The sequence below is a fragment of the Bos grunniens genome, chromosome 15 (assembly GCF_055505025.1).
Source record: "Bos grunniens cultivar Pamir isolate PY7600 chromosome 15, Bosgru_T2T1.0, whole genome shotgun sequence".
NCBI lineage: Eukaryota > Metazoa > Chordata > Mammalia > Artiodactyla > Bovidae > Bos > Bos grunniens.
The window spans coordinates 37,684,408-37,710,850 of NC_141179.1; the positions used below are offsets into that span (position 1 = coordinate 37,684,408).

The following is a 26,443-nucleotide window of genomic DNA, read 5'->3' on the forward strand; positions in this document are numbered from 1 at the left end:
TGTTTCTCCCTGTACCTAAGTAAGAAAATGATAAGGAAAGAAGCTAACAAATAGAGAAGGAAAAAGCTAGAGAAATCAAACTGAAAGAAGGCCTGATTAAATAATGCCTGAAGCCTACACAACATCTTGGCTTGATAATTATGAAAGCAAATAAATTCCTATTTTATAAGCCATTTTGACTTAGATTTACTAGTACCCAACCTACAACATCTTAACATACAAATTGGAGATCATATTAACTAACTGCTGCTGCTGCTGCTGCTAAGTCACTTCAGTCATGTCCGATTCTGTGCGACCCCATAGATGGCAGCCCACCAGGCTCCGCCATCCCTGGGATTCTCCAGTCAAGAACACTGGAGTGGGTTGCCATTACCTTCTCCAATGCATGAAAGTGAAAAGTGAAAGTGAAGTCGCTCAGTCATGTCTGACTCTTCTCGACCCCATGGACTGCAGCCCACCAGGCTCCTCCGTCCATGGGATTTTCCAGGCAAGAGTACTGGAGTGTTGTGCCATTGCCTTCTCCGTATTAACTAACTAATGGAAGCAAAACAATATTGTGTTTTCCCCCAACTTAAACAAAACGATAAAACACTAAAAATGTGTAATGGTTAATTTTATGTGTCAACTTGACTATGCCACTAAACTCTCAGATACTTGGTGAAATACTGTTTCTGGGTGTGTATGTTAAGGGTGCTTTGGATAAGATTAACACTTGAATTGGTAGACCAAGTAAAGCAGACTGCCTTTGTGAGTGGGTCTCATCCAGTCAGCTGATGGCCTGAATAAAGTAAAAGGCTGAGAAAGAAAGAATAATCTCTCCCTCCTTCTGCTCAGGGCTTCCCTGGCGGCTCAGCGGTAAAGAATCTGCCTGGGAAACCTATGGACAAGGAGCCTAGTGGGCTACAGACCATGGGACAAAACAGTCAGACTCAGCTTAGCGAATAAACAAACAAACAAAAAAAACCTTTCTGCTTAACTGTCTTCCTCTACCTGGGACGTTGATTGGTTTTCTTCTGCCTTCAGACCTGGACTCAGAATGAAACTCACACCATTGACTCTCCAAGTTCTCAGACCTGGACTGAAACTTATATCATTTGTTCTGCTTCTCAGGACCCTGGACTCAGTATGTGTGTGTGTTAGTCACTCAGTCATGTCTGATTCTTTGTGGTCCCGTGGACTGCAGTCCACCAGGCTCCTCTTGTCTATGGGCTTCTCCAGGAAGAATACTAGAGTGGGTAGCCATTCCTTTCTCCAGGGGAGCTTCCGGACTCAGGAATCAAACCTCGATCTTTTGCATTACAGGCAGATTCTTTACCATCTGAGTCACCAGGGAAGCCCCTGGACTCAGACTGGGACTAAATCAACTCTCCTAGGTATGGACTTCTCAGCCTCTATAATCACATGAGGCAATTCCTTACAATAAATCATATGTATGTGTGTGAGAAAGTTGGCTTAAAACTCAATATTGAGAAAATTAAGATCATGGCATCTGGTCTAATCACTTCATGGCAAATAGATGGGGAAACAATGGAAACAGTGACAAATTTTATTTTGGGGGTCTCCAAAATCACTGCAGATGGTGACTGCAAACATGAAATTAAAAGACGCTTGCTCCTTGGAAGGAAAGCTATGGTCAATCTAGACAGCATATTAAAAAGCAGAGGCATTACTTTACCAACAAAGATCCATCTAGTCAAAACTATGTTTTTTCAAGTAGTCATGTATGGATGTGAGAGTTGGACTGTAAAGAAAGCTGAACACCAAAGAATTGATGCTTTTGAACTGTGGTGTTGGAGAAGACTCTTGAGAGTCCCTTGGATGGCAAAGAGATCCAACCAATCTATCCTAAAAGAGGTCAGTCCTGAACATTTATTGGAAGGATTAATGCTAAAGCTGAAACTCCAATACTCTGGCCACCTGATGCAAAGAACTGACTCGCTAGAAAAGACCCTGATGCTGGGAAAGATTGAAGGCAGGAGGAGAAGGGAACAACAGAGGATGAGATGGTTGGATGGCATCACCAACTCGATGGACATGAGTTTGAGTAAGATCCAGGAGTTGGTGATGGACAGGGAAGCCTGGTGTGCTGCAGTCCATGTGGTCACAGAGTCGGACATGACTGAGCGACTGAACTGATATATATATATATATATATACACACACACACATATATATGTATAATATATAATTTTATTGTTGTTTGGTCGCTAAGTTGTGTTCATCTCTTTTGCGACCCCATGGTATTGATTCTGTTTCTCTGGAGAACCTTGATTAATATAAAATGAAACTGCTTTTGATGTAGCTCAGGTTAAGAAATTAAAGTGGGTTGGGCTCCACCCACTCCCTGCCCATCCCCACAGTTGCCAAGGCATCTCCCTTATCACCTCAAGTTCTAAAAGGATGCTTGGAAAACAAGAAGCTGAAATTATTTCTGTAGGGTGTTTGTTTCAGAAGATATCTCTGAGAGAAGGAGACTAAAATCACAGAGGTTCTGACCTGCATTTCTTCCATATGTTGACTTGCTATGGGAGTCCTCTGTGGGTCTCTATTTCCTCATTTGGAAAATAAGCATCTTGAATGAAATGAGCATTTGGAAAGACTCTCCTCCCTCTGTATCCAATATCAGAATAAGAGCAGGCTGATCATCTCCCTGGCAGAATGAGAATTTGGTTAGTCACAATTATTTTTATTCCATATACAGAAGTCATACAAAGTCTCTGGAAATATTTAGAAATAAACATAAGGGAAAAAAGTAGAAAATCCAAATGACCCATAATGCCTCTCTTGAAAACAACCTCTGTGAACATTTTGATGTAAATATATTCAAGCTTACTTCTCTTTCTCACTCTCACATACACACACACGTTAGAAATTATACTTATATCTGTAAATATGTACATGCTATTTATAACCTGTTGAATTATCTTAAAAATATAATATCTCTCCATACCAATAAATATTCTTCTGTAATACTGTTTTAATAGCTGTAAAGAATCTCAATTGCATAGATACACCAAAATTTATTCAACTAATCTTTTTCTGTTGGAAATTCAAGTTTATCCAATTTTCTGCTATTTTAATAGTATGATGAACATTATTGTAGCTTAATCTCTACACATTTGCATTATCATATCCCTAGGATTTATTTTTAGAAATGGAATTACTAATTCAAAGGGTATAAACATTTTTAAGTTGTTTGATGCATTTTACCAAATTATTCAGAAAGTTTATGCAAATTTAAACATCCTTTCCCTGTATATGGGAAAGCCTATTCATACACAGTCTCACCACTATCAGGCTGTTATGCTTTAAAATCGTAATAAATCAGAGAAAGTGAGAAAAATGGGACTCTGCATTCCTTATGAGATGATTTCTTGAACTTTAATTCATGTATGTGTGTGGTGGAGAAGGGGTACAGCTTTGATTTATAACTGGACCCTAGAGTTACATTAGGATCTAATTCTAGTTATGTGCCTATAGTAAAGGGTGGTGGCATATGAAGATGATTTGATTCCTCCTTCAAAATCTAAAAATAAAGAAGCAATAGCCTCATTAGACATGGAGGAAAGGATGCATGGTGGACCAGAGGAGGACAGTGGCTCATGGAGTATAAGGATAATGCGAAGTTTTCTGAATCCTCCCACACTTACCCTTTCAACTCTTACAGCCTCAGTCTTTACTGATCAGTGCCATATTGTGTCAAAAGAGCTGATCCATATTCAACTGATAGGGCTTTCTTGAATATGGTTATCTTTTCTGTGACTCTTCCTGACAATTTATTTACCTGAGGGCACTGTATTTACCGGAGAGCATTGTATGACTGTATTTTTTAAAAATCTGAGCAAAAATTTAAGATTTGGCATGTCATTTTCTTCCATTAATCAGTCCAGTGCCTTCACAAGTAACCATTCCACTCCAATATCTTGCATTTTCCTATGTACTGTTGTGTGTCAGTAGCAAGACTGTAGTCAAAGCCTTGGCCTTGGTGGCCACATCACTGCAGATGTCTACAAGTGATAAGTGCCTTGCCTACATGTGAGGCGACCCTCCAGGTTTTTCATTCTTGAATATTAACAAAAGTTGTTGATGCCTTCTGTCCATTTTGAATGCCTTCTATCCCAGCCAAGTCAGATAGTCGAAAGCATCTTCCTTTCTGCGACAAATTCTAAGGTGGCATCCAAAGTTCACTTGGTGTTAACACCTTTGTCTAACCTTGAGTGTGGGCAGGAGCTGTAACTTGTTTCTAACCAATAAATCCATGCGAAAGGTGATGAGATGCCATTCTCATGATAAGGTTACCTTGTATGACAAAAATCACAGGCTGTCACTATCATGAACATGTTACAATACATTATATACTCTATACATACTATATTATACATCTATAAGTATATGACTCGAAGCAGTCTCTCCTACTCTCCCTCCTCTCCCTCTGCTCCCTCTTTCCTCTCTCTCTCTGTTCTCTTCCTCTCTCTTTCTCCCACTGGCCTTGAAAAAGCAATCTTGCATGAGTTCCTCTGCAAGAACATAAATTCTATCAACACCTTGAATGAGTTTGGAAGAAGATCTTCTCCAGCTGAGCTTCTGATGAAACCTCAGCCCTGGCCAATACTTGGGTTATAGCCTGATGAGATCCTGAAGCAAAGAACTCAGATAAGCCGTGTTCAGATTTTTGATCTATGGAAACTCAGATAATAAATATGTGCTATTTGAGGTTGCTAACTTTGTGGGAATTTGTTGTGCAACGATAGAAATCAAATACACTCATACATGCCTCTTGCTGTTACTAATTTCTGTAGCAAGGTTCTCAATTGCAAACCAATTCTAATTCAGACATAAAGCAATTCACTGAAAGCCTACCAGATATGCCACAGAATCAACAGAAAGGCTATAGAACTGGCCTTGCTCAATGGGCAACAGGCAAAGGACAGTAGCAGTAAAAACCACAATCTAAATGATTCCATCACCAGTCTGGTAAGATACCACCAATAGCACAGCTACCACTATTCCCACCCCTTCCAAACAGCACTGCCACTGGGTCATGTTGCTGCTGCTGCTGGACCCTCAGTAGCAGTGCCATTACCCCTGGGTGTGGTTACCATGCAATTCTACTATTATATTCCTTATTACCTTGCATCTGTGCATCACTCTTCTAAGATTCAAAGCATCAGATGAGAATATACTGTTGGCCAAGTTTATGTCACACACTCACAACCTAACCACCAGTGGGTTGGCTTATCTTCTCAGGGTCACAGAATTGCTCAAATCTAGAGTATACATTCATGTTTCATGTTAATAGTGCTACAGTCAATTTGGGCTGCTATAAAAAATTGCTGGACTGGATGCAGCACAAGTTGGAATCAAGATTGCTGGGAGAAATATCAATAACCTAAGATATGCAGATGACACCACCCTTATGGCAGAAAGCAAAGAGGAACTAAAGAGCCTATTGATGAAAGTGAAAGAAGAGAGTGAAGAAATTGACTTAAAATTCAACATTCAATAAACAAAGATCATGGCATCCAGCCCCATCAGTTCATGGCAAATAGATGGGAAAACAATGGAAACATTGACAGACTTTATTTTCTTGGGCTCCAAAATCTCTGCAGATGGTGACTGCAGACATGATATTAAAAGATGTTTGCTCCTTGGAATAAAAGCTATGACAAACCTAGACAGCATAGTAAAAAGCAGAGACATTACTTTGCCAACAATGGCCCATATAGTCAAACCTACTGTTTTTCCAGTAGTCATGTACAGATGTGAGAGCTGGACCATAAAGAAGGTTGAAAACTGAAGAACTGATGTTTTTGAACTGTGGTCCTGGAGAAGACTCTGAAGAGTCCCTAGGACAGCAAGGTGATCAAATCATTCAATCCTAAAGGAAATCAACCCTGAATATTTATTGGAAGGACTGATGCTGAAGCTAAAGCTCCAGTATCTTGGCCACATGATGCGAAGAGCTGACTCATTGGGAAAGACACTGATGCTGGGAAAGATTGAAGGCAGGAGGAGAGGGGGAATACAGACAACAAGATGGTTGGATGGCATCACTGACTCAATGGACATGAGTTTGAGCCAATTCCATGAGATGGTAAAGGACAGGGAAACCTGGTGTGCTGCAGTCTATGGGGTTGCAAAGAGTCAGACACAACTGAGCGAATGAACAACAACAAAAAATACCATAGATTAGGTGGCTTATAAACAACAGAAATTTGTTTCTCACAGTTGTGTGGGCTGGGAAGTCCAAAATCAAGGTGTCAACAGATTTGGTGTCTAGTGAGGGCCTGCTTTCTTAGATGGCTATATCCCCATCATATTCACACATGGAGGAAGGGTCTGGAGACATTTTTGAGTCTCTTTTAAAAAGGGCTCATTCATGAGGACTCCATTCTCATGAATTCATTACCTCTCAAAGGTTCCATCTCCAAATACCATAACACTAAGATGTAGATTTCAACACATGAATCTGGGAGGACACAAATATTCAGTCTTCAGCAAATTACATGCCTTGGAGTTTTAAAGGACTTAGCTATTCATAGACTGTACTGTCTAGAATTATGTGTTAGTTGCTCAGTCATATCTGACTCTTTGAAACCCTATGGACTGTAGCCCATCAGGCTTCTCTGTCAATAGAATTCTCCAGGCAAGAATACTGGAGTGGGCTGCCATTTCCTTTTCCAGGATATCTTTCCAACCCAGGGATCAAACCAGGGTCTCCCACACAGCAGGCAGATTCTTTACCCTCTAAACCACCTGGAAGTTCACTCTCTAGAATTAGATAATCTATAGCTCTTTGTAGATATTATTATGAGAATGAGAGCCCCTCAGAGTGGCACAATACAGAACTCTGTCCTGCTCTCATCTAGCTTCTGTTGTGGAAGTCAAAAGTTCCATTATCAAGACTTACACTCTGAGATGCCCCACCTGCCAACCCATCTGTGCCATATGAGATGTTAAGATGCAGTGAAATCACGAAAAAAAATTTTTAAATAAATATAAATGACTCACTTCAGTAATGGATGGCAACTGAAGCCATATGAATGATTAAGATTACTTCATGTAAGAGGAAAGCATGGGGACAGAAGAGAAACATGAAAAAAATGTCAAGAAACTCCAACATTCCATGGCCAGAGAAAGTGTTAATAAGTATTCAGAAATGCAGAAGTGATCCATACCTCTCCAGGTGTGACCCTGAGGAAGAATTTCCCAGGGAGGCTTCAATCCTATACAACAGTTAATTATTTTTAGTTTAAAAATATCACTGTGTTTAATAAATACAACTTGCTTCAATAAAAGTAACTGTGAAAACAAGGAGGAACAATGTGTTTCTTTTAGACTCTGTGTCTGATTTGGGATTTGGAAGTTATGGTTACTTCAGAGGCAATATTCAAACTTTTACTTGTAGTCTGGTGCTAAATTGAGAGATCAGGATCCAGGATTTGTGGCCCAAACATCTTTAGTGGGGCCAAAATAATTTCCATCAAATTTCCAGCATATCCAGTCTCCTAATTACTAACATATTGGAAAATGCAATGTATTTGTAAAGTTGAATGAAATCTTTCCTAAAATAAGCCAAATGGATTTTCTTTAATTATTGAGAACATAATGTGGTCATGATCTAAACCTGAAAAGTTAATCAAGAAAAGTTATAGAATTTAACAAATTGGACGTGGCAGGCCATCTCATTTCTCTACAGTAAAGCAAGGATAATATAAAATTTTAATCATCTGTGTCTGATGTCTCTGGTTCATAGAGAGAATGGAAAAAAATCTACTGTAAAAGTTGAATGGAGAAGAAGACAGAAATAAAATAGATACCTGTACATGTGAAGGGAGAATATCCTTGCTAGAGGGTGGATTAAATAAACAGTGAAGAAATTCCAAAGAAGGTGAGGGAAGGTGGCAGAGGAAGAGCTTCTTGACTGAGCAGACATGAACCCAGGGAGATAAATAGCATACAGGACAGTGGGACAGGAGGCAAGTGCCCTAGACAGCTAACTGGCACTGGGAAAGCGAAAGGGGTAGACTATTCTTACAAGATTGATTATTTTAAAACAACTCTGTATTGAAAATCCCATGGACTTTCAAAGCCAATATCTTTCCTTTGCCTGGGAGTAAATCCAAACATCTTTGTGTGACCTCCAAAACACTCTAGTCAGATGGTCTCTATTTCTCTTTGCTCTGACCACACTGTGGTCAGCTGTGCTGTTTTTCTTCCAGACCACTGTTCACACCAGAATCCTGTCTTGATTTACTATTTCAAATCTGCATTTAGCAACTCCCTGTCCTTGGAAATCCTGCTCCTGTCCAGTTTCTTTCCAGAAGCAGCCATCACCCAGTCTTCTGTGCCACTATCCTAGCAGTTAGCACAGATTTCCTGGAATCATTTAAGTCAGAGTTTTTCACAAAGAAAGGCAACAGAAACAAGCAGGTGAGGAAAGAATGCAGAAGCAGACAGGACCATTTTAGGAGAACCATGCCAATTTTGAAGCCGGTCCTCACTTGGGTTATCCAGAAGCTCTGAACAAGATGTTTAAGGAGGTACAGTGAATTCATGATTGATTAAGGCTTGTGTTAACATCAAGCAAGAGCAGAGTTGATGTTCTGATCAGTCTATTTGGAAGAGAAAATCAAACTACCTCTGAAGAAAACATATCTAGCCACACGGGAAGAAGCTGGAAAGACCACAGACGTGTAACAGACCTTATTCACTAAAGCAGGAATCCATACTCTATGGCAAGAACAACTACAACTATTCTGGCTATTACTACTACTACTAACACCACTATTAGCTACGATCAGATGCATCCCTTCTCTGCTTTAGGCTCTACAGCCAGTTACCTCATTCACTCTTCACAACATCCTCCAGATGACGTATCATCATCTCCTTTTAGCAGAAAAGTTTTATGTACTGGATCAACACAACTAGAAAGTGGCAGAGGCAAGATTCAAACCAGGATCACCAGAGTCCAAAGCCCACATACGGTCTTGTACCTGTAAGTCATGTTGCCTCTGCAAAAACTGTCAAGCTTAAATGGAAGCTGAGGCCCAACTGTGCCTGAGGAGGAATTGGGAATAGTCTTCAATTAAAGGGCAAATAATGGTCTGGGGTAAGCCCCGAGCACATTGGATCTCAGGCTTTCCCTGTATGCTGGAGGAGCTGAGCCTTTAACTCACTATTTCCTGTCCAGTAGGAACTAGGCTAGGGATGGAGTATGGCTGAGCCTGTAGCTAATAGTTGCTGGGGAAGGCAAGGGCTGACATAGTCTACTCATTTTCCCAGCTGGACAAGGAGCTCCTTGATAAGACGAGCCGTGGCTTGCATATTTACTATCCATCCTAAGGGCTGGCCCACAGTAGGTCCTCAATATATGTTTGTTGATGGAGTGATTAGTTGACTGATTGATATGCCAACTGATGGAATAAAAAGGCATTAGGGAAAGCCACAGTGGGTTTAGTTCTTCCATTATCCATCTGTGCTTGCTCAGACATGCCTCACAGAGATGTGACTTATTGCCTCACTGCCTCCCCTCTTTCGCAGAGAACAGGATATGACCTTTCTGGTTCCATAGAATATATTTATGGTCCTCCTGGGCATTTCAATTTGCATTAAGTGAAACAATGCTTACTTCGCTTTCTCCTTTGTCCTTAATCAATGGGAGCCCTAACTATCCTGTATCTAGACAAATCAAAATCACATGAGCTCTGAGCAGATCTGAGGGCCCAGCTTAACAGAACCAATGGCTGCACACACATCCCATCCTCCATCTCTCATCACCACCCTCCACTCCCATCCCACACTGCAATACTCTGGCTAACTTGTTCAAGACATGAAGGATGGTACATAAACTGAATGCTTGCAGGACAACATATTCCTATCTCTTACGCTGGCCAAGATAATGGTTAGGCACCAATGTACAGAAAGACAGAGGTCCAATAGGGCAGACCTGCATCACAAGTGTTGGTCATCAATGGTACTAGGCATCAGTTGTACTAGCTCCTACCAGACAAGGTCAAGTCCTTGTCGGTTATATGCCAACAAGCTCTGACCACTGGGCTCCCTCTCTTACTAGGATGCTATAAGTCTTCCAGGCATCCTGAGGTTCCCTAAATCCTGAGAAGCACAACTTCTTTGTCCCAAGCCCTTGGAACATTTTTCTTCTTATCAGAATATTCACTTATGAATACCTTATTATTAATAGTAGTAGGGTGAATCTTTATTTTTTTGAATGAAGAAAGCCTCTAGAGTGATAGAGGTCACTATTAATAAGTATACAGGGATAATAGACATAAGTTGGGACCATCCTAGGCAAACCAGATTGTGTGCTAACTCTACCACTGGTTTCTCAAATTATAATGTGAGCTCCCTGCAGACTGAGTAAGTGGTCCTTCCTCCTCTGCTACTCCTCCTTGGCCTGTTAACCTCCAGTTCTTCTTCAGGGCGCAGTTAGAGAGCTCTCTACACACCGTTTTTAATAGCCCCTGTTAATCTTCAGGTTTAAGTGTATAAAAATATCATCTGCAAGCTCAGGACTACAAAGCATGAGCATGAATGCTCCAAAGAATCTCACATGCAGTTTTCCAAGCTTTTGGTCAACTTTGATGAGTTCCTTTTTTCTTCCCCTATAAGTAGTCTGACTGTGGTCAGAGAGGGCTGACAGCTCCATACTATAATAGGTTCAAGAACTGGGAGAGAGGGCAGTTGGGATGCCAAAGGGCCAAGCTGGACCTTTCTGAAGCATTAATCTTGAGCAGCAAATGCCAAAGTCAGACAAGGCCAAGGGCCTGCTAGGCAAATGCTTCCCCCTACCTGAGCTGGGTCTGGGGACTCCCTGCTGCAGAGCAGCTATTGTAGAATTCCTGGCCCTCCTCGCACAGCCTCTCAAGACCAGCCATTTTGTGTGTGCTGTCATAACACAGCCTTTCTCTACTTCACACTCAGAACCAAAGGCCCTGCACCCAGTGTCTGGGGCTCTTGTACAGCAGTAGGAGGTTAAAAGATCATTTATCAGTCATACGTGGCTTCCTAGCCTCACAATATCAGTCTTAGGTATCCTGCTCTGAGTGCTCCCCAGGTGCTCGACGGTGGATCTGGAGAGTGTGGTCCCCCCATTCATCTTCTAAGGTTTCACTCTATCCCTCTTTCGTCCCATCTTCAACAAAAACAGCTGATAGGCAGAAACAGGAATGCTCAATGTGGGAGAAAGCAGAATGCAGGCCAATGGTAGGAATACGAGGAATTTGAAGAGATCAAGCCCTGAGCCTTAGGAGTGGGAGCACTGACTCCAAGACCCTAGAATACCAGAGAACTAACCCTAGAGAGTATCAAATAGTGAGAACTCACACACAGGAAACCACTTGAATATAAGACCTGGCATCACCCCAACCACCAGTAGCACCCTGTGCAAGACTCCTGATCCAGAAAACAAAAACATGAACTGAATCATCAGCAGACAGGATTACCACCTCACTCAGCCTTCATCAGAGGAGAAATCAAACAAACAAACAAAAACTCAGTGCTAATCTCACCGTAAATGAAGCTTACACAAACCACTGGACCAACCTTAGAAAGCGGAAACCAAAAGGAAGAAAGAATTCAACCTTGAAGCCTGGGGAAAGGAGACTTCCTTTCCTTCCTTTAAGACTTCCTTAAAAATAATAATAATAATGAAAAGGCAGAGAAATACTACACAAATGAAGGAACAAACTAGAAACACAGAAGTCCAAATAAATTAAAAGGAAATAGGCAAATTATCTGAAAAAAAATTCAGAAAAATGATAGCAAAGATGATCAAAAACCTTGGGAAAAAATGGAGAAAATGTAAGAATCAATTAACAAAGACCCCATGAATCGCAGCACGCCAGGCTTCCCTGTCCATCACCAACTCCCAGAGTTCACTCAAACTCACGTCCATCGAGTCGGTGATGCCATGCAGCCATCTCATCCTCTGTCGTCCCCTCTCCTTCTGCCCCCAATCCCTCCCAGCATCAGAGTCTTTTCCAATGAATCAACTCTTCGCATGAGGTGGCCAAAGTACTGGAGTTTCAGCTGTAGCATCATTCCTTCCAAAGAACACCCAGGATTGATTTCCTTTAGAATGGACTGGTTGGATCTCCTTGCAGTCCACGGGACTCTCAAGAGTCTTCTCCAACACCACAGTTCAAAAGCATCGATTCTTCGGCACTCAGCTTTCTTCACAGTCCAACTCTCACATCCATACATGACTACTGGAAAACCATAGCCTTGACTAGACATACCTTTGTTGGCAAAGTAATGTCTCTGCTTTTTAATATGCTATCTAGGCAATAGGATGGAGAAGGCAATGGCACCCCACTCCAGTACTTCTGCCTGGAAAATCCCATGGACGGAGGAGCCTGGTAGGCTGCAGTCCATGAGGTCACTGAGGGTCGGACACGACTGAGTGACTTCACTTTCACCCTTCACTTTCATGCATTGGAGAAGGAAATGGCAACCCACTCCAGTGTTCTTGCCTGAAGAATCCCAGGGACAAGGGAGCCTGGTGGGCTGCCGTCTATGGGGTCACACAAAGTCGGACATGACTGAAGTGACTTAGCAGCAGGCAATAGGAACATATATATCAATAATTACTTTAAATGTAAATGGATTAACTGCTCCAACCAAACGACATAGACTGGCTGAATGGATACAAAAACAAGACCCATATATATGCCATCTACAAGAAACCCACTTCAGACCTAAAGACACATATAGACTGAAAGTGAGAGGATGGAAAAATACATTCCATGCAAATGGGAAGCAAAAGAAAGCTGGAGTAGCAATCCTCATATCAGACAAAATAGACCTTAAAATAAAGATTACAAAAGATAAGGAAGGACACTACATAATGATCAAGGGAACAATCCAAGAGGAAGACATAACAATTGTATATATCTATATACCCAACATAGCAGCATCTCAATACATAAGGCAAACACTCACAGACATAAAAGGAGAAACTGACAGTAACACAATAATAGTAAGAGACTTTAACACCCCACTCACACCAATGGACAGATCATCAAACAGAAAATTAATAAGGAAGCACAAGTCTTAAATGATACATTAGATGAGATGGATCTCATTGATATCTTCAGGACATTCCATCCAAATGCAGAAGAATACACCTTCTTCTCAAGTGCACATGGAACATTCTCCAGGATAGAGCATATCTTGGGCTTGGGTCACAAATCAAACCTCAGTAAATTTACAAAAATTGAAATCATATCAAGCGTCTTCTCAGACCACAGCACTATGAGACTAGATATCAATTACAAGAAAAAATCTATAAGAAACACAAATACCTGGAGATTAAACAACACATTTCTAAATAACCAACAGGTTACCGAAGAAATAAAAAGGGAAATTAAAAAATTTCTAGGAACAAATGACAATGAAAACACGACAACTCAAAACCTATGGGATGCAGCAAAAGCAGTTCTAAGAAGGAAAGCTTATAGCAATACAATCCTACCTAAAAACATCGAATAGACAACCTAACTTCACACCTACCTGGAAAACGAACAACAACAACAACAAAAAAGCAAAAAACAACAACAACAAAAAACTCAAAATTAGTAGAAGGAAAGAAATCATAAAGATCTGAGCGGAAACAAATGAAAAATAAATGAAAGAAATGATAGTAAAGATTAATAAAACAAAAAAAGTTGGTTCTTTGAGAAGATAAACAAAATTGACAAACCTTTAGCCAGACGCATCAAGAAAAAAAGAGAGAAGACTCAAATCAACAAAATTAGAAATGAAAAAGGAGAGGTTACAACAGACAATGCAGAAATACAAAGGATTATAAGAGACTATTATGAACAACTATATGGCCATAAAATAGATAACCTGGAAGAAATTGACAGATTCTTAGAAAAGTTCAATCTTCCAAGACTGAACCAGGAAGAAATAGAAATAATGAACAACCCAATTACAAGCACTGACATTGAAGCTGTGATCAAAAATCTCTGAAAAAACAAAAGCCTGGGACCAGCTGGCTTCACAGGAGAATTCTAGCAAACATTTAGAGAACAGTTAATGCCTATCTTTCTAAAACTCTTTCAAAAAACTGCAGAGGAAGGAACACTTCCAAACTCATTCTATGAGGCCACCACCCTGATACCAAAACCGAAGACAACACAAAAAAAGAAAACTACAGGCCAGTATCACTGATGAACATAGATGCAAAGATCCTCAACAAAATTTTAGCAAACAATATTCAGCAACACATTGAAAAGCTCATACACCATGATCAAGTTGGGTTTATTCCAGGGAAGCAAGGATTCTTCAATATATGCAAATCAAGCAATGTGATACACCATATTAACAAATTGAAAGATAAAAACCACAAGATAATCTCAATAGATGCAGAAAAAGCCTTTGAAAAAATTCAGCACCCATTTATGATTAAAACTCTTCAAAAAATGGGTATAGAAGGAATCTACCTCAATATAGTAAATGCCATATATGATAAGCCTATAGCAAATATTCTCAATGGTGAAAAACTGAAAGCATTCCCCCTAAGATTAGGAACAAGACAAGGGTCTCCACTTTCGCCACTATTATTCAACATAGTTCTGGAAGTCCTAGCTTCAGCAATCAGAGAAGAAAAAGAAATAAAAGGAATCCAGATGAGAAAAGAAAAAGTAAAGCTCTCATTGTCTGCAGATGACATGATACTATACATAGAAAGCATAAAGATAGTATCAGAAAATTCCTAGAGCTAATCAGTGAATTTAACAAAGTTGAAGGATACAAAATCAATACACAGAAATCACTTGCATTTCTATATACTAACAATGAAAAATCAGAAAAAAAAAAAATCAAGGAATCAATCCCATTCACCATTGCAACAAATATAATTAAATATCTAGGAATAAACTTACCTAAGGAGACAAAAGAACTGTACACAGAAAATTATAAGACACTAATAAAAGAAATAAAGACAACATAAACAGATGGAGAGATATTCCATGTTCCTGGGTAAGAAGAATCAATATTGTGAAAATGACTATACTACCAAATGCAATCTACAGATTCAATGAGATCCCTATCAAATTACCAATGGCATTTTTCACATAACTAGATCAAAAGATTGCACAATTCACATGGAAACACAAAAAACCCAAATAGCCAAAGTAGTCTTAATAAAGAAGAATGGAGCTGGAGGAATCAACCTGCCTGACTTCAGATTATACTACAAAGCTACAGTCAGCAAAACAGTATGGTACTGGTACAAAAACAGAAATATGGACCAATGGACCAAGATAGAAAGCCCAGAAATAAACCCATGCACCTATGGGTATCTTATTTTTGACCAAGGAAGCAAGATTATACAATGGGGCAAAGACAGCCTCTTCAATAAATGGTGCTGGTAAAACTGGACAGCTACATGTAAAAGAATGAAATTATAACACTTCCTAACAAGGTACACAAAGATAAACTCAAAATGGATTAAAGACCTAAATGTAAGACCAGAAACTATAAAACTCTTAGAGGAAAACATTGGCAGAACACTCAATGATATAGATTAAAGCAAGATCCTCTATGGCCCACCTCCTAGAGTAATGGAAATAAAAACAAAAGTAAACAAGTGGGATCTGATTAAACTTAAAAGCTTTTGCACAGCAAAGGAAACTATAAGCAAGGTGAAAAGACAACCCTCAGAATGGGAGAAAATAATAGCAAATGAAACAACTGACAAAGGATTAATTTCCAAAATATACAAGTAGCTCATACAACTCAATGCCAGAAAAACAAACAACCCAATCAAAAAGTGGGGAAAAGACCTAAACAGACACTTCTCCAAAGAAGACATACAGATGGATAACAAACACATGTAAAGAAGCTCAATATCATTCATTATTAGAGAAATGCAAATCAAAACTACAATGAGATATCACCTCGCACTGGTCAGATTCACCATCATCAAAAAGTCTACAAACAATAAATGCTGGAGAGGGAGTGGAGAAAAGGGAACACTCTTGCACTGTTGGTGGGAATGTAAATTGATACAGCCACTATGGAAGACAGTATGGAGATTCCTTAAAAAACTAGGAATAAAACCACCATAGGACACAGCAATCCCACTCCTAGGCTTATACCCTGAGGAAACCAAAACTGAAAGACACATGTATCTCACTGTTCATTGCAGCACTACTTACAACCGCTAGAATATAGAAGCAACCTAGATGTCCATTGACAGATGAATGGATAAAGAAGCTGTGGTACTTTTACACAATGGAATATTACTCAGCCATAAAAAGAAATGCATTTGAGTCAGTTCTGATGAGGTGGATGAAGCTAGAACCTATTACACAGAGTGAAGTGAGTCAAAAAGAGAAAGATAAATATTTATTCTAATACATATATATGGAATCTAGAAGAATGGTACTGAAGAACTTATTTACAGGGCAGCAGTGGAGAAATGGACATAGGGAATAGACTCATGGACATGAGGAGAGAGGAGGAGAGGGTGAGATATATGGAAAGAGTAACATAGAAAATTATATTACCATATATAAAATAGATAACCAACGGGAAGTTGCTGTATGGCTCAGGAAACTCAAACAGGGGCTCTATATCAACCTAGAGGGGTGAGATGGGAAAGGAGTTAGGAGGGAGGTTCAAAAGGGAGGGGGTATATGTATACCTATGGCTGGTTCAAGTTGAGGTTTGACAGAAAACAGAAAAAACTCTGTAAAACAATTATCCTTCAATAAAAAAATAAATTAAAAAAATTAAAAACAGAAAAAAGAAAAACAAACAGCTGATCGTTGGCAGACAATATCCATTATCTTTTCATCCCCTGGATCCTATGGGGATCTTTGCATCCTGGGGTTTCCTAAGCTGCTAGAGACCAGGAGAGGACACTGAATCTTCCTATAGAGCACATGTGGCCATTGTTGTAGGCAGGATGCCTGCATTATCTGACTGATATATTGCCAGGCCTATAATATATAATATCATATAATGATACTTTTGAATTGTGGTGCTGGGGAAGACTCTTGAGAGTTTCTCAGACTGCAAGATGAAACCAGTCATCCTAACGGAAATCAACCCTGAACATTCACTGGAAAGACTGATGCTGAAGCTGAAGTTCCAATACTTTGGCCGCCTGATGCAAAGAGCTGACTCATTGGAAAAGATCCCGATGCAGGGAGAGATTGAAGGCAGGACGAGAAGGGGATGACAGAGGATGAGATGGTTGGATGGCATCACAGACTTAATGCACACAAGTTTGAGCAAACTCCAGGAGACAGTGAAGGAGAGGGAAGCCTGGAGTGCTGTAGTCCATGGAGTCACAAAGAGTGGGACACAACTTAGCGACTGAACAGCAAACAACACACATGTATATATTTTACATACATGTGAAAATATATATATATAATATCCCCTTTGTTTATACCTGGGGCAAACAAGCTAAAAAGTTGAAGCAGTTTGCCCAGAGTCACAGAGCTTTCTGCTACACTGTAAATAAAGTGGGGTTACTTGCTGAAAAGAGACTGAATGTTCTTGCAGAACCACAAACATATATTCAGGAAGTAAAACACAAGACTAGGTAGGTCAGTCAAGAAATCCAGGCGAGAGGCTGAAAAGGAGTTATAGTTTGGGAATCCTTGGCAGAAAGACACAACAGGATCATATCACTGTGAAGGAGTTATATTCTATAACCCTGCAGTCAGTAATAAGTAAACAAGTCTCCAGGGTCTGCTAAGATCTACAAGTTAGAAAGTCTCTATGTATAGAATTTCCTTAACTACTGTCCAGTGTTCAATAAATGGAGGCGAAAATTTTAATTCTGAGAACTCTGGCAAAACTATTACTAAGAAAATATTTCTTTAACGACTTGAAGAATAATGTTTCAAATGCTGCAATTACAAAACTGTATCCAAAATCATGCAAATGGAAAGAAAGACAGCAATAAAATACATCAGAGAGCTAAAAGTGGTGATGAACAATTAATTTTCTTTTCCAAAAAAAAATCTAAGTTTTTACAAAACTGCTGCTGCTGCTAAGTCGCTTCAGTCGTGTCCAACTCTGTGCGACCCCATAGACGGCAGCCCACGAGGCTCCCCCGTCCGAGATTCTCCAGGCAAGAACACTGGAGTGGGTTGCCATTGCCTTCTCCAACGCAGGAAAGTGAAAAGTGAAAGCAAAGTCGCTGAGTCTTGTCCGACTCTTAGCGACCCCATGGACTGCGGCCCACCAGGCTCCTCCATCCATGGGATTTTCCAGGCAAGAGTACTGGAGTGGGGTGCCATTGCCTTCTCCGTTTACAAAACTATCCTACTTTAATTGTTTTTTAAGATCTGGTGAAGGCAAAGAACATGAGACTTGAACACAAGCTCTACCTTTTACCGAGTTTATGGTTTTTCTTACTCTGAGTATCAGTTTCTTCATTTTACATAAGGGCTATGTAATTCTGCATACAAATGGCCTAACCCACTGTCTGATGCTCAGTGTTACTCTTCTTCTCTTCCTAACATAAGTGAAAATGTCCCACCAAGATCCACCAGGTCAATCATTTCCCAGTCTTTTCCTAAGAATTGTTTCTTCAAAGCCAGGAGACCAGCGTTAGGACCCAGCTCAGTGCCCAAAGATCCATCTCCTTCCACCACATGCAAAGCATCAAAAGAACAGCTCTGGCCATGAAAATCATAGCACTAGGAGGAGGGAAATCAAACCCAAAATTAATCAAACAGGATGTAATTCCCAGAGCAAACATGCATCAATTAGGGGAAATGTTACCATCAGGTACTGGGTTTGGAATTTCACGAGGGACTCATAAGGTGAATAAACTAAGCTCTGGCATTGATTATGGAAAGCAGCAGCTGTATGATGTCAGGACTGCTGTGATCAGTTCAGCCAGAAATTCACTTTTCAGTGCCTTGATTCTTGGGATTACCTTTGTGCTGACTGACAGCCAAAGAGAGAAAAACTGCATGGCTAAATGGAAAACTTTCTCTGATCTGTTCATCTAACGGTGGGCTGATGCACCAGTGCTGATTTACTTTGCCTATTTTTCAGCTATACTTTAATTTATATTCTTTAAATCGGAGCAAGTCAAAGAAAGAAACTCTTCATTGCCCCTTCTATGTACAAGGCACTATATTGACACAGTGAAGGATACAGAGATGAGAGAAAATCTCTCCTCTGTGGGAGGAGAAGGAAGAAAAGCCAATTGCTACTGGAACACAGCTGAATGCCAAGCACTATTTCCCAGGCTTTACGTCTATTATTATTTAATCTTTTTTTCTCAACAATCATATGTGGTAGGTTATATTGTTCCCATTCTCTGGATAAGGCAACTGAGGCTCAGAGAGACCACTGATTTGAGCCCTGGCTTGTTGAACTCTGAAGTCCCTTTGCCACCTGGCCTTATAACCTGTTCTGAGACCAATGTCCAAAAACCATCCTACCTCTACAAAAAGCACAGAAGGGGATAGAAGACTGGGAGCATCAGGCCATTACATCAAATTTATTTGCACCTCCTGGACACCAGGCATCTTCCTCTGCAGAGGCTGAACTGCAAGTCGGTGTTTTCCCTCCTCACCTGTCCAAGTCTGGGCAACATGACCCATTCCCGGAGAGAGTGCTCTCGTCTCTCCAGTGAGAATTAGTCCCTCCTTCCTTTGAGCTCCCACTGCATTTTGTTTGAACTTCTCTTAGGAAACTTACTCTTTCACTTTACTAGGGAAAAAAAAAATCACTGGTTGATTATACCCCAATTCCTTTCTAGAGATTTTGTTTTTTGGAATCCTATTTATCCATTTATCCTCTAAGAGTTGACTCAAATTATGGATTTAGCAACTAGCTCCTCTCCACTCTGAGCGTGCGTGCACACACGTGCGCACACACACTGTAATTCCTATTTCTTAAATCAGATGTGAATTTCAATCCATCAAATCAGCTGTGAAATGTGACATCCTCCCCCCACCAACAATTCAAGTAACCTTTGAGATCCTCCTCACCTTATTTCATCCTCATTGATAACTCCCTGCTGTCACTGCAAACCTATCCCCCTTTCCCATCTACGGAGTGACTACTTCTTTTACTTCTGAGTCATATTGGGGTTTGGGAACTCTCTGACAACCTCAAAGCAGCCAGTTCATCTCTTTGGCCTTGCCAGAGAAGCAGAAACCCTCTGCTCTTGGATCCCACAAACTCATCTGATGTATGAGCTCCTCAGGGCTTCTGGCTGGGAGACAGTCTGGAACCTCCTTTTCCAGGACCAATCATCATCTTTACTCACATAGCATTTTCCTTTACTTTCAACACTGCCAAGACCAGGAGAATCCTTTCTAGTTGGAAGTGGAGAGAAAATCTTTTCCTTCAAATCCTCTAACACTTTGGCTATAACTACTCCTCTTATTTCTCCTAAAAGCACAAGGATTTTGTAACTAAGGACCTTCGTATCATTTCTTGAGGAAGTGCACATATAAGGGAAGACTAGTGCAATTAAAATGAGCAAGAGAAGGCAGAGAGGAAACTGGCAAAATACAAAAGGCTTTAATTTAAATGTCAAAATATCTTTCTATCCTCTCTCATTGGCAGTTAGTTCAGAGCACTATGGCTTATTCAGAGCACTAAGGGCTTCCCTGGTGGCTTAGAAGGTAAAGCGTCTGCCTGCAATGCAGGAATCTGGGTTTGATCTCTGGGTAGGGAAGATCCCCTGGAGAAGGAAATGGCAACCCACTCCAATATTCTTGCCTGGAAAACCCCATGGATGGAGAAGCCTGGTGGGCTACAGTCCATGGAGTCGCAAAGAGTCAGACACGACTTTCACTTTCATGGCTTATTACTTTTGGCTCTTCCTCCAATACTGCTTTATTCAGTTTTGCTAAAGTTAGGAATATAGCCTGAGATGGTGCTCAGAGATATGGATTGGGTGTTTGGAAACCTGGTTTGCATTTCCTGTTCTGATACTAATGGGATGTGTGGCCCTGAGAAGGTAATGTCTTCTTAATTCTCCTGTGCGTGAACCATAAAATCGGAGGATTGCACCAGATTAATATTCCTAATTCTTAGTCATTCTCATAACATCTTTCCAACTGTGCCATATCTAATTTTCACCTATATTATTTAATATTTTCCTTAAATTTTATTTAATACTTTTCTTTTTAAAAGCCAATTAAATTTATTGTCAAAGGAAACCTTCTATTACTGTCATCTCACTTAACAAGTCTAAAAAGTAACCAAAAAGAAAAAAATTAAAATAAAACCTCAATGATACACAACGTCATTAAATTCCAGCTGGGCATTTTTGCCTGCCAAATTCTTTTTGCTTTGTAAAAATGTGAAAACAGCACCTGTCAGAGAGGTGTTAAAGATACAGTAACAATAACCTAAAGCTTTCTTCTTGGTAAATAGGAGAATTAAAGTAGATTTGAAAATGAAGTAACATTCTCATTAGATATTCAGTGTTATTTAAAGACATGCCCTTACACTAGACAAAAACTTCTTGTGCCACCAGAGGTAGGAGTCCTGGGTTGAGCACTAGACTAAGTGATACCCAAGTCTCTTTGAAAGTCTCTCTACAGCTCTAACACTTTGCCTAATCTTATTATCTTTGCACACCATCTATTTCTTGACCAGATATTCCTACCTAATTTGTATCCTCAACCAAGCTGCTGCTGCTGCTAAATTGCTGCCCTGCCTCCATTTCCTCTAATTTTAGTTCCCCCTTGAGAGTTTGGAGTGTTCGGGAGGTCCCACCTCTACCTTCTAGGTCTAACAGTTCCTCATTCATCTTCACAGGGCTTCTGCTCTCCCTCTGTGCTCAGCCCACTTTATTCTGGCAGGAAGAGCCCACCCCCCAGGGTTCAGTGGCCAGATGGGCTCCTGACACACCTGGCTGTGCCGCTGAAGCCTGTATTTTTCCTATCTCACACTTGTCTGCTCACATCACTCATACCTGTGGTCATCACTGTCTTAAAAACACACCAGAGCCAAGCCTGCAGAGAAGGAGTGTCAAGCATGGCTAACACCCCAGCAGGATCTGGGCTAAGCTTGCAGGAAGCCTACAGAAACTAGTTTTGATCATTTCCTTTCCAAGGCTATCCTGAACCCAGCCATCCAAGGAAATGGTTCAGCATATTCCCTGTCATAGGTAGGAGAACACAAGCGCAGACTTTAAATTGATACCTAGAATAGGATCAAAAATCTGTTACCATCTCTTGAACTTCTTCCTTGGCCACTGTAATCCCCATCCTTTCCAGTTTTGAAAATGATCAAGAAAAGGTAACTTGGCTCTCAAAATTATGACAGTCAGTTACTCAGCAGTGCTCCCAATGCACACCAACTATGTGCTGTATAAAACATACTACTGAGTGCACTGCTGGGCTTCAGAAAGTAAGAGGAATCTCCAAGCACTGGTCCTCCCACTCAAAGGCAAAAACAATCAAACACATGAGAATGATCTACATGCAAATATGGAAGGCAACATTTTTTTTAAAGCAAATGCCAACATTAGCACTCTATCTTGGGGACTATGCCTTGGGCCAGAGTTTATCCTTGGACATTCACACTGAACTAGAAATCCAGGAAGGAGTTTAAAGAGTTCAGGTAGGAGTTAACTCTCTGGCTCCAAGAAGAAGCAAATACATTCTTCTTCTTGAAGAAAGCACCCTTGATTTAGGCTACACAGGATTTCCAAAATTTAACATCAAGCAACCAAGAACTTTTAATAAAAGATTAAGAATATAAATAAATAAACCATCATAAGTAAGAATCAGCAGAAACAACACATACTAGATGTAGACCCTGCCTCACCCATCTCTGAGCTAACAGTTCTGGTACACTTGACCTCACCACTCTCACATTCTGGTCATTGCTCTCATAACCAGTTCTGTGTGGGTTCTGACCAGCTTCATGCAGATCCACCTCATGTTTGCATTACATGCTTTTCAATTCCTGTCCCAGGGCTTTCTTGTTGCTCAGTTCAGTTCAGTTCAGTCACTCAGTCGTGTCCGACTCTTGGCAACCCCATGGACTGCAGCACACCAGGCCTCCCTGTCCATCACCAACTCCCGGAGCCTATCCAAATTCATGTCCATCGAGTCAGTGATGCCATCCAACCATCTCATTCTCTGTCATCCCCTTCTCCTTCTGCCTTCGATCTTTGCCAGCATCAGGGTCTTTTCCAATGAGTCAGTTCTTCCCATCAGGTGGCCAAAGTATTGGAGCTTCAGCTTCAGCATTACTCCTTCCAATGAATATTCAGGACTGTTGAATATTCCCTGTTGCTACCAAGGTGAAAAACACTGAGAGATCTTGCTCAGTGTTCACACATGGGGAAACCAGGATTGTGGATGCCCCATGGGTCAACCTTTGACTAATAGGAAAAGGAGCCAACAGGAAAATTCTTTCTCATGCCTTTCTCTAGATAAATGATCCTAGAAAGAAGTTTAAATGGTTTCTTGAGAGGCTACTATATAGCATAATCATATGCTATGGCATACTCAGTTGCACTTAGGGGCAGCCAACTGGTAACACATCCTCATTTAGATGTCTCTCTTCCCTGTCTCACTCCTTTTGCCTTCACTCCTGCTACCTAGGAATGTGTTCCTTAAAAATACAATTGCATACAACCTTTGATTTCTGGACAACATATGCTAAACCAATCAGGAACTTCACATACTGCAGTTATCAGATAAAAGATAGGAGAACTATATGTGAATTATTTTTTAAAATTAAAAAGTAAGCAACTAAACACTACAAAATAACCACACAGATCAGAAAAGGTATAAAGTAGAAAAATACACAATTATTAAAAATATGTTTATACTCACTGATATGATAGATAGTAGATATGATTAAACTGAAGAGAAAATTAGTGATGACAGAATTAGTGAAAAAAGAATTTGTGAAGATATATACGAAATAATTACCCAGAGTGTAACACCAAAAGCATCAAAAATATGGAAAGTTAAAATATACGATGGATAGAATGAGAAGGTCTAACACATGTTTAATCAGAGTACCAGGAAAAAAGAATAGAGATATGATGGAAAATAAATATTTTTAAAGTGGGTGAGAATTAGGCCTAACTAATCAAACACATAAATCAATAGATGCAGAAAGCACTAAACTTAACAACTAAGACAGATTTTTTTTAAATTTATACCAGGTAAAGCAGAATGCCAACAATGAAAAAACAAAACCAGCCAGAGAACAGGGAAAAAGACAAATCACTCACACACACACACACACAATGATAATCAGACAGACTATACTAGTCAAGGTTCTCTAGAGAAATAGAACAAATAGGTTGTATGTGTGTCTATATGTGCATGTGTGTGTGTATGAATGTGTAGAGAGAGAGACAACAAGATTGATTTTATTATAAGAAACTGGCTTTCATAATTATGGAGTTGACAAGTCCTAAATCTGAAAGCTGGACATCCAAAAGAGCCAATGGTGTAAGTTCTAATACTTCATAGGCTGGCAGTTTCCAGAACAAGAAAGAGGTGATATTTCAGTTTGAGTCTGAAGGCAGAAAGAGAACCAATGTCCAAGTTAAAAGGCAGCCAGGCAGAAAGAATATTCTCGGGCTCATGGGGGGTTGTCAGTCTTTTTGTTCTACTCGTACCTTCAACTGATTGGATGGTGCTCATCCACATGAGGAAGGGAAATCTGTTTTACTCATGTTACCAATTTAAATGTTAACAGCACACAAAAACAGCTTCACAGAAACTCCCAGGATAAAGTTAGACCAAATATCTGAGCACAACATCACCCAGTCTAGTTGACACATAAAATTAACCACCACACTAAATATAAACTCCTTTACTGAAATGATGGATGTACAAAGACCTTGACAAAGGTCCATATAGTCAAAGCTATGGTTTTTCCAGTAGTCATGTATGGATGGGAGAAGGCAATGGCAACCCACTCTAGTACTCTTGCCTGGAAAATCCCATGGACGGAGGAGCCTGGTAGGCTGCAGTCCATGGCGTTGCTAAGAGTCGGACACGACTGAGCAACATCACTTCCACTTTTCACTTTCATGCATTGGAGAAGGAAATGGCAACCCACTCCAGTAGTCTTGCCTGGAGAATCCCAGGGAGGGTGGAGCCTGGTGGGCTGCCGTCTATGGGGTTACACAGAGTCAGACATGACTGAAGCGACTTAGCAGCAGCAGCAGCAGCATGTATGAATGTGACAGTTGGACCATACAGAAGAATTGATGCTTTTGAACTGTGGGGCTGGAGAAAACTCTTGAGAGAGTCCCTTGGACAGCAAGGAGATCAAAGCAGTCAATCCTAAAGGAAATCAACCCTGAATATTCATTGGAAGAACTGATGCGGAAGCTGAAGCTCCAATACTTTGGCCACCGGATACAAAGAGCCGATTCACTGGAAAAGCCCCTGATGCTGGGAAAGATTGAGGGCTAGAGGAGAAGGGGGCAACAGAGGCTGAGCTGGTTGGATGGCATCACCAAAGCAATGGACATGAGTTTAAAAAAACTCCGGGAGATAGTGAAGGACAGAGAAGCCTGGTGTGCTGCAGTACATGGGGTCGCAAAGAGTCAGACATCACTGAGCAACAGAACAACAACAAAGCAAAGACAAAAGAGTATCATTAGTGTTAAAGGAAAATAACCATGAACTTAGGTTTGTCTAAGCATTAAAACTTTCTTTGGAAAATATAGATAAAATAAAGATTCTTATATTAATATTTGTCACCAATAGACATTCGCTTTTAAAAAACCTCTAAAAAATGTTCATATATCCTAATCAGGAAGAAGTAAAACTGTACCAGAATAAAGAGAAAAACTATCCCCGAAGGACATTTTGAAAACCAATAAGATATGGTGATTGCTAAAAGATCCTAAAAGATGATGCTGTTAAAGTGCTGCACTCAATATGCCAACAAATTTGGAAAACCCAACAATGGCCACTGTTAAAGGTCAGTTTTCATTCCATTCCCAAAGAAGGGCAATGCTAAAGAATGTTCTAACTACTGTACAATTGTGCTCATTTCACATGCTAGCAAGGTAATGCTCAAAATTCTTCAAGCTAAGCTTCAATGTTACTTTAACTAAGACCTTTCAGATGTACAAGCTGGATTTAGAAAAGGCAGAGGAACCAGAGATCAAATTAACAACATCCCTTAGATCATAGAAAAAGCAAGGGAATTTAATAAAAACATCTACTTCTGCTTCATTGACTACACTAAAGCCTTTGACTGTGTGGATCACAAAAAACTGGAAAATTCTTAGAGAGGGAATACCAGACCATCTGCCTCCTGAGAAAACTGTATGCAGGTCAAGAAGCAACAGTTAGAACTGGACATGGGACAACAGACTGGTTCAAAATGGGAAAGAAGTATGTCAAGGCTATATATTGTCACCCTGCTTATTTAACTTATAAGCAGAGTACATCATGCAAAATGCCAGGCTGGATAAATCACAAAC

The 26,443-nt window shown here is 40.3% G+C and overlaps 1 long non-coding RNA gene across 10 annotated transcripts in view; it reads right to left on the reverse strand.

The window, feature by feature from the left end:
* LOC147357678 (uncharacterized) overlaps nucleotides 1–26,443 on the reverse strand; it is a 310,603-nt gene that overhangs the window by 211,295 nt on the left and 72,865 nt on the right. For 7 of the 10 annotated variants that reach the window (XR_015141519.1, XR_015141509.1, XR_015141511.1 and 4 more), the window contains exon 4: nucleotides 2,497–2,650. The exons of the other annotated variants lie outside the window; for them this stretch is intronic. This is a non-coding gene — a long non-coding RNA (uncharacterized LOC147357678). The remainder of the gene's footprint in view (nucleotides 1–2,496; nucleotides 2,651–26,443) is intronic. 10 annotated transcript variants of the gene reach the window in all.